Source organism: Canis lupus, chromosome 38 (assembly GCF_048164855.1).
Source record: "Canis lupus baileyi chromosome 38, mCanLup2.hap1, whole genome shotgun sequence".
In the NCBI taxonomy this organism is placed as follows: Eukaryota; Metazoa; Chordata; class Mammalia; order Carnivora; family Canidae; genus Canis; species Canis lupus.
Window position 1 is genome coordinate 23,081,263 of NC_132875.1, and position 14,157 is coordinate 23,095,419.

General features: G+C 49.4%; 1 protein-coding gene across 14 annotated transcripts in view; it reads left to right on the top strand.

The window, feature by feature from the left end:
- The window catches only part of PLEKHA6 (pleckstrin homology domain containing A6), a 140,468-nt gene that overhangs the window by 52,105 nt on the left and 74,206 nt on the right, over positions 1-14,157 (top strand). The gene's annotated exons all lie outside the window — the stretch shown is intronic.

The window sequence follows — 14,157 nt, forward strand, 5'->3', positions numbered from 1 at the left end:
GTGTGACTTTAGTCATCACTCAGCACTTGTTGGAACACTGCCTCGGTACGCATGTAATGAGAAGTGAGTGATTACTGTGGATGCAGGAGCCTATGACCTGGACTTGGCCAAGGTGGTGGAGAACATAGCTCTGGAGCCAGGCTGCTCCGGTTCCTTCCCAGTGCTCTAGATGTTTAAGCTCATTTCGTCTCCTCCGTGAAAGGGACGCGATGACAGCCATCTCACAAGGGCTGTGAAGATGAAAGGAGCTGCTTTTAGGACTATGCCTGATGCACAGTACATGTTCATGGCTGTTACTGCTAACTCACCCATACCCTGTGCCCCTGGCCTCGCCAGTGAGTCATTCATCCCATTCGACAAATATGTATTGAGTGCCTGCGATGTGCCAGGAATACAAGGATAAGCTTGTTCAAAGTTTCTAGTTACACCAGCACTTCCTAACGCCCTCCACTTTTCTCAGCCTTCTTTCTTCTCTGAGGTCCAGGGGCAGTGACAGAGGTTGAGAAATGGGTGGTAAAGTAGGTCCCATCCAGCTCTTAAGGATCTTCATCTGCATGGTGGGGGTGGAGGCCACTCTCCTTGGGAGTCAGGGGACCCAAATTCTATTGATGACCTGGCTGGTAACCAGCTAGGGGCCCTTGGACAGGTTGCCTCATCTTTCTGGGCCTCTGCATCCCCATCTTTCAAATGGAATAATAACGCCTTCTGTCCTACCTTGTAGGGCTGCCATGCAGATATAATAAGATAATGGAAGCACAAGTAAAAGTGCTTTGGTTTGTTTTTTAAGTTTTCATTTATTTAAATAATCTCTATACCCCATGTGGGGCCGGAACTCACAAACCCGAGACCAAGAGTCGCATGCTGTTCCAACTGAGCCAGCCAGGTGCCCCAAGTGAAAGTGCTTTGTAAATGTTGGGGCAGGGATGGAACAAAGAGGAGACCATCCCTGAGACAGCTCCCAACTTATGTGCAGATGTGAGCCTCCCTCAGCAGAGGGCTTGAGTACAAACTCATTGAAGGAAGTGCCTGGCACATAGTAGACAGTCAATAAATGCTTGGCCCATCATTGTCAACCCTTAGTAAATGTTTGTCAGATTATTGAATGTGACAAATGGATGTAACCAACATAAATGCAGGGAAGGTGTCAAGTTCTGAGAAAATGCAAATCAAAGGCAAGATCAAGATTGGGTATGGTCTGTTAGGGAAGGCTACCTGGAAGAGATGGTGTAGATTTAGGATGGGAAGAAGGGAAAGAACTTGTATGGGTAAGAGGACATTCCATGGGACAGGAAGGGCATTTGCAAACTCCTCAGGGCCAGCAAGCTTGGTTTGTTTTGTGGTGGGGGTGGTCTCACAGAAGGAAGGAATAAAGGAGTAGAGGATGTTGGGAAAAAGCCCTTGGAGCTCAGGCAGAGGAGTTTGCATGGGCAAGAGCCACAGCTGGGTTCCGAGAGAAAACTGTGTGGTGGGGGAATGTGCAGGAGTGTGGGAAAAGTGTGGTGGTGGTTGGTGGTGAGCCGACCGCAGGAGGCCCATTCTCTGCTGTCCCCCCCCCCTTTAAGGGCAGGATCCAGTGGTGGATAGCTCTGGGTGATAGGGGCCATGGTTGTGGCCACAGGAGCCTGGGACCACCTGCCAACAGCCACTAATGACCCCTTGAAGTGGCAAGCGCTGGCTGGCAGCACTCTGGCATGCGATCCCACTGGCTTCCCCAGACAGGGTGGGAAGCTGGCTGGCTTATTGGTGTTCTGGGAACCTGCTGTTGCAATGGAAGGAGAAGGGAATAGAGAATTTCCAGAAGGCCACCTAGGCAGCAGGGACTAAAGTCACACAGTTTAGAGCCTTGATGTTGATAATCATTATTTCCTTGTTTAAAAAAGAAGTCTTGGCACACACAGGTGCTCCTTCGTTAGTGTATTTAAGTTGGACAGCCTGAGACTAAGGGCAAGGGAGGGTCCCATGGACTGAGGTCCCACCTAAGCTCTGCCACTTACCGTGTGACCTTGAGCAAGTTTCTCAGCCTTTGTGGGCACCACTTTTCTCATCTACCAAGGCCTTTGTCAGAGAGTTCATTCGAGGACTAAGAAAAATGGTGTGTAGGAAGCACTGCAAGAGATTACAGTGAAGGGCTCAGGAAGGGGCCATGGTTTCTGCTCTTGCACTCTTCTTCCCAATATCCCTTAGCCCTCCCTAAAGGAGAGGAGGTAGAGCGTGCATTGCAGGCCCCAGGGGCAGCTCCTGGCACCTGCCTTTCCCGACTGCAGCAGGCAGCCCCTCTGCACCCACACTGTCCTGAGCACAGGGCACGCCACACTGTGGGACTGGCTTCCTCACCTCTGTACCCTGGCACCCAATGGTGCTTGGCTCAGAGCAGACATTTACTAGTTGCTTGTTAGGTGAATGATGGTTTTGACATGGTCCTTTTTATTTTTTTCTTTAGAAAGAGAGAGAAAAAGCATGAGTAGGGATGGTGGGTTGCAAAGGCAGAGGGAGAGGGAGGTAAGCAGGCTCCACACCCAGCACAGAGACCCACATGGGGCTCGATCTCAGGATCCCGAGATCATGACCTGAGTGGAAACCAAGAGCAGATGCCCAACTGACTCAGCCCCCCAGGTACCCCTGATGGGTCCTTTAACAGTCTTGTGGGTAGATTCATTAACAAAGAATTAAGAAAAAGAAGCTCAGATGCATAGAGAGCTTTGCACACAGATGCAGGGAGGCTGCTGGTGTGGGAGTGGGTGGGTTTGGGCTGATCCTTGAGGTCAGGGTGAGGGAGTAGAAAGGGTGTAGCTGGTGAAGAAGGAACAGCGAGCCCCGACACTGAGATGCAGGGGGCCCCCTGGATCTGGAAACACAGCAGCACTGCAAGTGGCTGAAGCACAGAGAACACTTGCGGGGTCTCAGGAGAAGAGGCCAGAAGGTAGGCTGGCTTGTGAAGAGCCTTGACGCCCAGCCCAAGAGGGTGGATTTAATCTTTCAGGGGTGGAAGCAGGCACAGGGCACAGTTTGTTTCTTCTCTTCCCTTGCCTCCGTCCTCACGGCCCGGTGCAGATGAGGCTCAGAGAGGCTTGTGGCTTGCCTGAGGGTGCACAGCGGATTAGCTCTAGGGGCAGAAAGGGAGCTCAGTGCCCTCGGCTCCCATTTAGTAGTGTTTTATGTCCTGTTGGTTGACTTGACTCCTTCTACTGCCCTTGAGGATGCTCCCAAGTGTCATCAGGCCAGCCTTGGCCTCTGGCTAACACTGTCACGCATTCTACCCTTCAACAACAGCCTTTCCCATTCAGAGAGCGCAGTGTGATAGAGCTCAGACCCTCCTCCCCTTTATCCTACTCAGTTCTTTCGCATGAAGAAGAAGCCACAAGATCCCCGGAATAGCTGCCTGCTTCATTTCCAGGTACCTGGCTGCCTGGCATGTGCCAGATTTGGCTCAAGGACTTGTTTTTCAAAAGAGATGGGGCAGCATTTACAGACTGTAGGGGCCTTATTCTGGATATTTTGGAGAAGGCCAAGAACACTCTCTGTCCCCCCATCCTCCCTTCACCTGCTCCAGAGATCTAGTTCCAAGGGTTTACCCCCAGGGCCAACATGCCTTGCACGGAATAGGTCACTTCTGTCAGAGCGGGGGAGGAGGATTTACTGGGGAGGGGAAGTTTCTACCAGCTCTGGGAGGAGCCCGGCCTTCCTGGGACCTGCTGTCACTTATATCCACCTGTGACGTGACCAGGAGCAATCCCCCCAGCCTCTCTGGACCTCAGTTTCTCCGTTTGTTGGCTGGTTTTGTTTCGTCATCAGTGTTTGAAGTTTAACACAGAAGGAAAAGATCCAAACAAAAGTCCTGGATTTCACCTAGGAGGAGGGGGTATTGGCCAGCTCTCCTTGGAGAGGACAGTAAATGGGGACGCTGGGGATTCAGAGGAGATGGTCCAGAGAGCTGATGGGACAGAGGCTTCAGCTCCTCCTCCTGCTCAAGCTCTGGGGTTCCCTGAGCCAAGTGACAGACAGCAGGCAGCCAGAGGGAGGGGGGCCTCGTCCCTGATCACAGCCCATGTTGCCTTCTTTCTCCTCTTTCTCCCCGTTGGAAGGAGTAGCTGGGTTTGATGAAACCCACGGTTCCAAAGGTAAACAGAGTGCCTTGTGTGCGGGAGGGGTTCTCGTCGATGTCAAGGGGGGAGGGAAACAGGAGCTGGCGGGAGAACCAGTGCCACCAGGCTCTTTGAGACAGAGGGACCTAACTTCCCAGCTCCCCAGCACCGGACACCTTCCCAGTCTTCACAGGGTGCTCACGCACTCGCAGGGTAACCGCTGGCAAGGCTGGGCATCTCAGGGCTGGGAAACAGGACAGCGGTGCCCCTCCTGGCATCTCGGGGCTGTGCAGAAGGTAAAACTGGACATGATCAGAATGAACCTGGGTCTTCTAGAATAAAGAGTGGGAAAATCTGATGTCTCTATGCAAGTTCATACTGGAGAAATTAAGCAACTACTTAGCACATCTTATGGTTATGAGCCTTGTTACCTGAGCCTGTGACTTCCAACTATTGTAGTAGAACTCTCTGGACTCTCTGGTGGGAGCCTGGAAGTGCTGTATCCCCAAATCAAGCCATTGGAAAATTAAATTGCTTGCTCTAGAGGAGAGGGCAACCTGTCTTATGGCAGGCTGTCGCCTCAGAACCTTCTTAGGTCTGGCTTTCCCTCTCCTTTGCAAGAAGGTGGCATCAAAGTGAAGCAGACAGTGTAGTATGACTGTTAAAAGTCGAGATTTGGGAGGTAGAATTCAAATCCTGACTCTACTACTTACTAGCTGTGTGGCAACCTAATCTCTCCGTGCTTCTGTTCCTCCTCTTGTAAAATGGGAATAATGATACCCAGCTCATAAGATGGTGGATTGAATGATTCAATTTGGGAAGCACTTAGCATGATGCTCTCAGTATCTGTGCTGCCCGGCCGTGTGTTCCTCACATCGTCTTGGCCTCTCTCCCTAAGACGAGGTGTGCAAACACCTGTGAAGCCTTTGAGACTTGGGAACTGGTCTCTAAGTTAATGTTGTCCTTGGAGAGACACCTCTTAGCTTCTCCCAGAGCAGTGGTTTTCAGGTTTTTTTCACCATACTACAGAAAGATGTTTACCTTGTGTACAAAGAAATGCACACACCTGTGCACACACACACACCCTTATACGTGCATAGAAATATATGAAATTAAACTTTTACATAGCACTTGTGCCAAGTGTTTTTCCAAATGCTTTATGTATATTAACTAACATAATCCTCACAATAACCTTACGGAGTGGACACTGTTGCTGTACCCATTTTAAAGATGAAGAAACTGAAGCATAGAAAGATTAAGCAGCAGAGTCAAGATTCTAATACTCTGTGTGCACGTGCACATGTGGGTTACAGCTTTTAATACTTTTACAGACTGCTGTGTGTTCTGATATTTTCTGTGCCATTAAATTTTTAAAATGCCAATCTTGATTTATTTTTTAATTTTATTTATTTATTTTTACTTAAAATATTTTATTTATTTATTCATGAGAGAGACAGAGAGAAAGGCAGAGGCACAGGCAGAGGGAGAAGCAGGCTCCACGCAGGGAGCCCGATGTGGGACTCGATCCTGGGACCAGGATCACGCCCTGAGCCAAAGGCAAACGCTCAACCACTGGGCCACCCAGGCATCCCACCAATCTTGATTTAAATTGTAATTCAGAAATTACAGTGTGGGGGCACCTGGGTGGCTCAGTTGGTTGAGCATCCAACTCTTGGTTTCAACTCAAGTCATGACCTCAGGGTTGTGGGATCAAGCCCCGCATCTAGGCTCTGCAGTGGGTGTGGAGTCTGCTTGAGATTCTTTCTTTCCCTCTGTCCTTCCCTGACCTTGTGCATGTGTGCTCTATCTAACAAACAAACAAACAAACAAAAAATACAGTGTGAATGTCACTGTCCTTTGGAATCTACTCAGAAAGCAAGGAGGGTAGTGAGGAGGACACTCCTGAGAGGAAGGAGGATGGAACATGACAGGCTGGGGTGGCCTCTTTTCAGAAACAGGTGTAGCTCTAGCTGGGAGCGCTGGGGCTCTATGGCAGTGGGAAGGTACCTCGTGGTTCCCAGACGTGGGGCTCTGAAGAGAATGTGCTCAGAGCCCAGGAGGTGGCTGCAGCTGGGGTCAGGTGTTCCTGGAGCCCTGGCTGTGGGGATTTTGCTCAGGGTTATTCTTATCACTTCCCAGACTCAAACCAGGGAAAGGCGTTGCAAGCTGGAGCCCCTGCCTGGAGCCCAGAGTGTGGGGCTCATTGCTGAGGGCTTGAAATACCTGGGGGTCTCTTTATGAACTGATTGATATTCTATCAACATCCACTATGTTTTGCTTTTAGGCTTGACTTTTGAAATATTTTTATGTATATTGAGTTATTTTATACTCACAAGGGGCTGAGTTAGATAAACATAGGTTCCCATTCTGTTCCATAAGTAAAGGAAGAGAGGCACAGATATTCTGTGATTTGGCCAAGGCGCAGAGCAGACTAGAGCACAGGGCTCCGGGCCTCCAGTTCTGGGCATTGCAGGTTACATGGTAGATGATGTGATTCTGTGTTAACCGTGAAGTGGATGCAGAGAGGCCTCTTCACATACCCGGGTTCATCATTTGGTTCTTCTGTTCTTCAGCTCTGAATTCCCACTGGGGAGTTACGGTAGAGTCATTCCCACCCTATCCTCTTCGAATGCAGAACTCAGAGAAGTGAAGAATGCACTGCAGCCTCCACCTGTCCATGGTGTCCTTTTTTAAAAAAATATTTTATTTATTTATTTATTTGACATGGTGGGAGGAGGAACGAACAAGCAGGGGAAGTGGAAGGCAGAGGGAGAGGGAGAAGCAGACTTCCCGCTGAGCAGGGAGCCCGATGTGGGGCTCAATCCCAGGACCCTGGGTTAACCAACTGAGCCACCCAGGTGCACCACGGTGTCCTTTCTATCTGAGTAAATCTCAGATAAATAAATCTCAGATAAATTTTGACTTCCCCAGTGGCGGATGGGTTTAAATCCTAGCCAGCCAGGTAAAGGTTAACCCAAAGACCAGCAGGCTGGAAAAGGTGGAAACCAGGGAAACTTGTAGACCTTCTAGAAGGCCCCTCCGTCTCTCTGGAATGGGTCCGCTAAGATGCTACTACACCTGTGGAGCAGGAGGAAGGATAAGATCAGTTCAGGAGGCCCTGCCCACTCTGAGGTGTGCTGAGGGACCCTTGCCTGCACAGGTCATGCCCTGGCATTTGGGACAAGGGACCTCTGTGGAGGTCAAGTACTCCTAGGCCAGCCCATTGAGAGCATTTCTCCTGGGTCCCTGTTCTGAGCCACCCACAGCTGTCCTTCAGGCAGCTGTCTCCCCAAGCCTTGCTTGGGTTCTTGTGGGGACCGGGAGTGCTCTAACACCCACTCTTACATCCTGCATCAGGAAAGCCAGGCTCTCCCTCAGCCAGCACCTCTCCTCCACTCATCAGCCCTGGTGTTGCTTTTAATAGTTTACAAAGTTAGGAGAATATTTTTCCAAGCCATAGTTGCTCCCGAAGGACCCTGCCTTTCTGCCTCTGGAAGTGAGCCTTCAGAGATCATTTCATCTATTGATCACTGAGAAACTATTAATTGAGCAGGAGCTACTTTGCATGGTGGGACTCCACAGCCTGGCCCCCAGTACTCTTCCAGCTTCATTTAGTGATGGGGATGAAGGAGGCCATGAGTAGACAGCAGCTTCAGTAGTGTGCACAGTAAACACACACTCGCTGTTCCTTCCTATTGTTACTCTTACCTCCCAGTGTAGCCCCTGACCTAGCCAAGGGGCCTGAGCTTTCTCTAGCTCTTCACAGCGGCTCCCTTCTAGAATGCCCACCTTCTGTCTCTCAGAAGCTCTTGTCCCCATGCTGCCACCTCCCTGACTCTTCCTTCAAACCACCCCCATCATGGGCTGCTTTGAGGATGGTTTTATGGGTTTTGGTCTTTGTCCAGTCACTAGATTGGGGGTTCTTTGTGTGCAGGGACCTCATCTTCTCTTAGATCCTAACACTGTGGATGCTTAAGACATGTCTAGGTAATGCTTGACCGATACCTACACATATCTTCATGGTGGGGATGGGGTACTTTCTGTGGTCTGGGGTATTTAACAGGGGCTTTCTGGAAGAGATGACCTTTGAGCTCAGCCTTACAGCAATGTCCACCTGCCTCTCCTGGGAGATTTACATTCAACAGGCATCTAGGATGGAATTGGGGAATTTTTTTAAAGTTTATTTCTTTATTAGAGAGAGGGGGCGTTCAGGGGGAGCAGCCCAAAGAGTGAGAGGGAGAAGTAGGCCCCCCTCTGAGCAAGGAGCCCATTCTAGAGCTTCATCCTAGGACTCCAGGGTCATGACCTGAGCGGAAGGCAGATACTTAATCAACTGAGCCACCCAGGTGCCCTGCAGAATGGGTTTTATAGAGGAGTTCCTGGGTTATCAGATAATTAGTTTGGCTGAGCTTAACCTTAAAGGTTGGCTGGTTGTGGTGGCTGAAGAGGAGTGGGACCTCCTCGTGAGAGGGAGGAGGCGTCATGGCCACACACAGAGTTGCTTACAGCCTTTGGGGAAATACTGAGAAGCTTTGGCCTCGTTAGAAAATCGACATACAGGGCGGTGGAATATGCCATTTAAAAGATGAATGGGGTGGGAGGTCCCTGGGTGGCTCAGTTGGTTAAGTGTCTGCCTTTGGCTCAGGTCATGATCCTGGGGTCCTGGGATGGAGCTCTGAGTTGGGCTCCCTGCTCAGTGGTGAGTGTCTTCCTCTGCCTCTGCCCTTCCCCTGCTTATATGCACGTGCACACGTGCTCTTTCTCTCTCTCTCTCAAATAAATAAATAAATAAATAAATAAATAAATAAATAAATAAAATCTTTTAAAATATATTAAATAAAAGATGAATGGGCATGTGCTGCAGTGAGCTTTGGGTGCCCCGGAGTTAGGCCTTTCTGTATCCAGTAGGGGAGGGGACAGCCACTGGGAATTTCTGAGCAAGAGGGTAACATGATGGAAACAGGCATTAAGTCCTGCTCTACAGAGGGAAACTGGTGGTATTTCTAAAGCACAAGGCAGAGTCCTAAACTTTCTCTTATCACTTGTTCCAAGTGCTTCTTGGTGTCTAACCTAATGTTTCCTGCTATAATCCAAGTCCAAGTTGTCTCATCGGAGTTGGAAAACAGCTGGACAGGGCCCAGCAGCTGGAAAGAAAAGTTATTCTCCCATTTCTGTCAGAGAGAACCCGCATATCCTGGTGGAACAAGAGTGTGTGCCAGGGTTCTGGGCCAAGCTGGCAGAGTCCTGGGGCACGGAAGGGCACTGGGGCCTACATTGATACAGGGGTGTGGTTTTGGAGTAATTGGAGCCCCCATGGGATTAGAAGCCCTGGACTGGTCCTGAGGTGCTGTCCACCCCCCTTCCACCCCCCACCCCCGACACAGGCATACACTGTCCCTTTGAAAAGCTTGCAGGCATCAGTACAGGCGTGCCTACCCTCCTCTGCTCCATTGTGAGGGTAGAAGAGATGAGACTGAAAGAGGTCTCTGGGCCTGGCAATAAGGGCTTCAAAGAAGAAAGACAAGTGTGATTCAGGGAAGGGCAGAGGAGAAGAGACGAGGAGGAGGGTCTCATTCAGCTTGTTGGGGTGCCCATCTGACACCTGAGAGGGGGATCTGCCAGGATCAAGGGAGGGGGCAGGTGTCTGTAGTTTCCAGTCCCCCACTTTGACCATCCCCAGGCTGGGGGGAGCGGGCATGAGTTCAAGTCTGTCTTGTCCTCCAAGGATCCTCCTCTGCTGTTGCCCTTGTCCCATTTCCTGCCCCTGTCATCACAGCAGCCTCTGTGGGAATCCCAGGACTCCAGTCTCTAAAGGAGGAAGTCTTCTTGAGCACAGAATTTCTCACCCACCCCTGGGCTCCCAGGGCAAGTGGGACATTCCATTTAAAAGGTGAAGCAGGAACAGGTGAGTAGACAGTGCAGAACAGAGAGAGGACTCAGAGACACAGGTGGGAGGAGCGCTGAGCCACCTCTGCTCCCTGCCTCCACCCCTGCCACCTTCCTACCGACCACTCAAGGGCTCCTTCCTTCCTGTGTCCTGACCCCAAAATTCCAGCACAGCAGCAAATAGCTCTGGGACACCTAAAAAAGCCAGGTAGGCAGACATCTTCTCAGAACACCCTGTCCTCCCTCTCTGAGGACCTTCACTTTCCCATCCACCTGGGGCTACCATGTCCCACAATTCTGGGGGTGCCATTCACACTGTGCTCTATGTGAATAGCACCCCCTGGGGGTATGCCAAGTCCAGGAAGTCAGTGCCAGCAGATAAGTAGGAGGGCAGAATTGGACACTTTTCTATGTTCCAGGCAAACAATAGGGACCTTTCCAGGAAGCTCGGGGGAGGGAGTTGACTGTAAGAGGATCCCTGGGTGGATGCTCATGGGGTGGCTTGAACAGGTTTCTGCGTTTTCTGCTGATTGCTTAATTAGACACCTACATAGTGCTCTCGGCTAATGACCACGTCTCCCAGGGAGGTGGCAGATAAAAGGGTGGGTAGCTTGAGAGTGTCAGGTGAAGGTCTCAAAGACAGCTACCTGAGAATGGGAGCAGGAGAGGTAGAGCATTGTGGAATTTCCTTGGGCCAGTCCAGACTAAATACTATGGAGAAGAGGGAGTGTCTTTTCCGCAGCAACGGAGAAAAGAAGCAGTGGGCTCAGGGCCTGTTTCTGCCTCCAACATTAACATCCTGTGTGAGCTTTCAACTCCTGGCTGTGGTTTGCCCTCTTGAGAAATGGGGAAGGTCATCTCCTGTGGCTCGGTAGTCACGGAGGCCAGATGAGCCCAGACATGTGCGCATCTCCGGTGGTAGGCGCTCCGAGGTGGAGAGCAACCAGGTGTGTTTCCAGGCCCCTACAGGGTAGGTTGGAAAGGGAGCCAGGTAGGGTGGAGAAGGGCATCACCGAGCACCATGAACTCCAACCGGACAATCTGGAGCCACTCGGGGATCTGAAGCAGAGCTTCAATAATGGGCTAAGGACCAGGCTACAAACATTTCAGAGCTGCTCAGAGGGTATGGGAGAGGCCAGGCAACATAGGCAGTTCTCTGCTGAGGGGTGGAGGAGTGGCTGAATCAAAGTGTGTGTGGTTCCTCAGCGCCTAGCCCCAGCACTCCGCAGCCCATCTTCCCAGAACTGGGGTTGTCAGGCTGGGGGTCATAGTGGCCCCCAGCCCTCTGTTGGGCAAGTCAGACAAATGTTTGCCAAAAACAGCTTACATAGGGCAGGTGGCAAGACCCAGGTCAATGTTGTGTTTGTGCTGCCCAAACAATGCCATGCTCCATGGGCTCCTGAGCACCACAGCCCTGTTGGGAGGCCTGGAGCTGAGCCCCCGAGAAGCTTGACTGATGGGAACCACAGCGTTGTGCACCATGGGGGAGCTAGACTGATGTCACCCTGCCCCTAAGGGTGTCTCTGGGGTGCCGGAATCCTGGCTTTGACCTGTCTTTGACCTCATTCCTGCCATCCTGGGAAGGCCTGAATGCCTTATGAGGATGGATCTGGCAAGGGGCTGCAGACTGTTAGAAGTGGTAATTTCCCCCTATGCTTTTGATGGAAATGATGGAAATACTCATTTCTGCCCATTTCAGAGGTGGAATGAGGTTGACAAAGATAATCAACTGTCATGGAAACTTTGGACCTTAGGGGAAAGACTGTATTTTGAAGCGAGGCAGGCCTAGATTTGAAATTTGGCTTTAAAATATACTAGCTGTGTGACTTGGGGCCAACTAGCTAACTCCTCTACTCATGGGTTCTCAGTGGCGTAAAATGGGACATTAGGACCCTCATCACCATGGGTGATTGTGAAGTTTCTTCCTGTAAGGAAATAAAACCATTCCTTTTACTGCATAACCTGAATGCTTTCATGTTGAAAAGCAGGAAAAGGGACTACATTCAGTTTCATTCAGTAAACATTTTTGAGCAAAGGTATTTGCAGTTTCAAAGAGTCAATGATTTTGTGTCTTTAAACATCTTGGAAGGAAGAAATATTTGAAAACTCTATTATATTTGGCAGTTATCATTAGTTTTTTTGTTACCCGCTCAGAAAGTCTTTATCTGTGTAGTTCCAGAACTCAAAACAATGGGTGGAAGCAGAAAGCATGCTTAACCACACTCTTCAATAGTGGAACCGGCTACCTTCAAAAGTAGTGGGCACCTCGTCCCTGTGCAAGTCCAGGCAGCAGGTTCATCTTTCGTAGGTGCTGGAGAAAGTGTTTCCTGCACTGCAGGGTGGAAGGGAAGATTGCTCAGTACCGGGGTCCCTCCTGAACATGGGAGCGAATTCTGAGATCACCCAGATTCCCCAGCTGCGGATTAGGGGAATATTCCCCACAGGCCTTCCGACTCCCTCTCCAGAGCACAGCCCCTTTTATCTGGACCAGATTGACTCTAACAGCTCTCTTCTTCCCTAACTATTTATTCTTTACTACGATCAAAGACTTTGTGTCTATGCACACTCTTGCCCTGCTACGTGTCTCAGAACCAGCTTCTATTCTGGGTGGATCTTTTCCCTGTGTTCTACACCGTCTCTAGCCGAATGAGGGATTAACAGTCAAGCAACTATTTATGGCATTCCCTCTAGGTACGAGGCACTGGTGTAAGAGCAGAGAGGGAAGGCAAGAAATTAATAGTCCCAGTCCTTAAAAGGCTTCAGTCTCTCTTTTGGAAACAAGCTTGACACAAGTAGACAGTCAACAGAGGGTAGAAGGCTGAAGGACAGGACAATGGAGTGGTAAAGGGCCATAGTAGGCATGCTCCGGAGAGAATAGATAACTGTCATGGGCTGAAGCAGTGCAGTGAGCTGGGCCAGTGGATTTTGGGCACCAGATTACTGACTTGGGTGGGAGAGACACAAAGTCCACCTGGTGGTTACAAGCCTGTTTGGGACAGTTAATATCAATGTTGATAGAAGAGAGCTTGGATGGTGAGCTCGTTAATAATTGACCATATTTAACATGTGTAGGTTGCATTATTCAAATGGTACAGAATAATTTCCAGTGAAAAGTTTCCCTCTTACTCTGTCACGGATCTGCTCCCAGCTCCCTCCTCGGAGGTGACCCCTGTTACCAGTGTCTGGTGTGTCCTTCCTGAGATGCTCTAGGCCAGCCTAAGCCAAGACCCATGAGCTAAATCCAGCCCACCACCTACCTCATGTTTTATGAGCCATGAGCCAAAAGTGGTGTTTATATTTTAAATGGCCGAAAAAAATAAGATTTTTGATTCATTAACATTCTATGAAGTTTGTGTTTTAGTATCTACAAGGAGAGTCTTGCTTACAGCCACGCTTATTCATTTATGCTTATTTGTTTATACTAATTGATTTGTGCTCATTTGTTTATGCTATTTGTCTACACGTTGTCCATAGCTGCTTTTGTACAACAAAGGCAGAATTGAATATTTGCATCAGAGACTATATGGCCCATGAGATATTTATTGGTCCTGAAATATATGGCCCTGAAAATATATACTCTCTAATCCTTTACATAAAAAGTTTGATGACCCCTGCTCTGTAGAATCATATAGGTAGTTACAAATTATTTCTTAACCCAAATGGTAGCATACTAAGTTAATTGCTCTGCCACTCACTGTCTTCATTTACTGTATCTTGGAGACTATTTCACATCAATACTATAATATGGCTAGTCATGGCATGGTAAATCTTAATTGGATTTTAGGCGTGCTAACTTTAAGGCAAAGTTTAGTTACCCTCAAGGAAAATGCCCAATAAGTGGTTGGGCTCCAGGGCGAATGAAGCTTGGAGCATGGAAGTGGAGATGTGAGAAACGTCTATGGGGAGGTCTCCAGTGAGAATCTGTGACCTCAGCCTATAGATGAAAGATTTCACTTTTTACAAGTGAAGCGTTGCATTCTGAGCACCGCACAAGGTCAACTATGGATGTTAATAGTCAGATGAACATAAAGACCATGAACAAGAAACATTAAACCAACACCTGAAAGAATAGTGAATACTAAAGGCAACTTAGAGTTACCTTCTTGAATGAGAAGCTAGTAACAGGTGGTGTGCAATAGTGAACAGAGCAAGAGGGTAGTGGATCTGAGCGCCTCCTACTCATTCACCA